We start from the raw sequence: 2081 nt of genomic DNA, 5'->3' as shown, positions 1-2081 counted from the left end.
GTAGGGTTACAATATATCAATTTTTGATGCATAAGAAGCATATTTTCATCTATGAGGTAAAATGGGAAAGAGACACAAAATCATGCAATTTTATATGAATAAGTGTGGAAGATCATTGATAAAACCCTTAGATTCTATGCATGATAAACCCTAAAAACGGGATTTATCAGCGGGTTAGCGCAGAAGCTAGTCAATGAGGCTAGTGTGGTCCATGAATATCACCTGATTTTAATGCTTACCCCTCTTATTAGGTAGTGTCTTCTTTTTCCTTTATATCCATTTCAGGTGTAGTAGTGTGAAGAGCGAACGAACCACTATTCAGTTCATCACCACTGCCTTGTGGACAATATTGCTTCTAACTATCTATTCTTCTGCTTTTGCCATTTACAAATAGTTAAATACCATACATAATACTAATACATACACATGCTTCTCCTCTCAGATCACTTGCTTTCAAAGCTTGCTTTAACTTGCCCAGTTTATTTATTAAAAACCTGCTTTAACTTAAACCATTATTTAAGTGGTTCTGTACTGTCATCTCTCACAGCTTTAATTAAACTCCCAAGTAATCAATGGTCCCAAAACCGTTATTTTATTTCAAACAGTTAAGCTACTGATTTTGGCTTTTATTTGCTTATATAGAATTTTACCAATTTTACACTTTTTTCTGATAAATAAATAAATAAAAAAAATGTAGATAATTATCTAGCAAAATTAAAGGATTAATTGCAAAGCATTATAACTTAGAATTGTCCTAATGATGAATAATGGGATAGAGAAGAAAAATTGAAATGCACTGGGATGTGAATGCACATAGAGAGGAGCAGAATGTGCAGGGTCAAAGGGTGTTACCTCCTAAACAGAATGTGCACGTTACTGTTTCATTGGAAGTGCCCGAATCAGGTTACAATAGAAATCTTGGGGTATTTTAGGTACATATTTATCTTATTCATTTCATTGTAAGCAAACTTTGCTGTTGTGAAGATTTGTTAGTTCTGCATCTTCACTTAATTTAAATGCATATGGTTCTTACGTTAGTTAGTATTGGGATCCTCTGATGGTGAATAACCTAATCTGGGGCCTCTAGCGTCCACTTTTGAATGTAGCTATGTGTGCTTAGATGCAACTTCATGCTGTCTTAATTTAGTGCCCTTGTCTTTGTAAAATTTTGCTCTTCACTGACGTTTCTTTAGGTTTTTGTGGAGATAGGGGCAGACAGAACAACACTCAAAATCCCAAAAAATTCTTAGCATAACAGGTAATAATCCTTGACTCTTCGAAGCTCCTCCTTACATTTCAGATTTAATTCTTTATTTTTCATTAACTTGGTTTACCTTTTCCATCAGTGCCATGTTCTTGTTCTTTATAAAGTTTGAAGCTTTGAAGTGAATAATAGTTGAAGTTTCAAATCAATATATTTCTCTTGGATTCAGAATCTACATGCAGTTCAATTCTCTTTGGGAAAGGTTTGGTGGGTGGCGGGGAAAGAAATGAGCTTTCTCAACTTAGTTAAAAGAAACTCAAAAGCTCTTGCATAAGGGTCTAAGACTAAGATGCTATCTGGCATTCTCTCAAAGGTGAACACTACTATTTACTGTCAACGGATTCAGGAAGCAATTACACGGCCACAAGCAGTGCCAACACCATTATTGTACAGGAATCCAGTTCTGTCTCTTTCTTCAGGCAACAAGGTTTATAGAAAATCAATGGCTACTTCACCTTCCAAATCTGTGCTTGGAGATGTTTATGTTGATGACTTGGTCTCCAGTTGTAGCAGTGGTGTGGATTTCACAAAGCCTGCTGGTGTGTACTTCAGGATTTGAATATTTTGTATTATTAGTGGATTGCAATTTAAATAAATATAACTCTAAGTTTAGTTATTTATCTTATCTTGAGTCTTTATGTTAGAGGATTATTTATTATTTTGATAAGTTTGTAAACTTATTATCTAATATTTAAAAGTTTATTTGAATTAATTGTTTTCTATTTTATTTCTATATTTAAAAGTTTATTTACATTAATTGTTTACTATTTTTTAAATAAAAAAAATAATTGAAACATATAACTATTAAAATCGACGG

At 33.1% G+C, this 2081-nt stretch overlaps 1 long non-coding RNA gene across 1 annotated transcript; it reads left to right on the top strand.

Annotated features, from left to right (window-relative positions):
- Positions 1-835: 835 nt before the first annotated feature.
- Positions 836-1842, top strand: LOC140179516 (uncharacterized). Its single transcript, XR_011873005.1, has 3 exons — positions 836-932; positions 1194-1258; positions 1447-1842. It is a non-coding gene; the product is annotated as an uncharacterized lncRNA (long non-coding RNA).
- Positions 1843-2081: the final 239 nt, after the last annotated feature.

The sequence above is a fragment of the Arachis hypogaea genome, chromosome 15, assembly GCF_003086295.3.
Source record: "Arachis hypogaea cultivar Tifrunner chromosome 15, arahy.Tifrunner.gnm2.J5K5, whole genome shotgun sequence".
Lineage (NCBI taxonomy): Eukaryota > Viridiplantae > Streptophyta > Magnoliopsida > Fabales > Fabaceae > Arachis > Arachis hypogaea.
The sequence above is the reverse complement of the archived record's forward strand: the minus strand, read 5'-3'. Positions and strand labels throughout refer to the sequence as shown.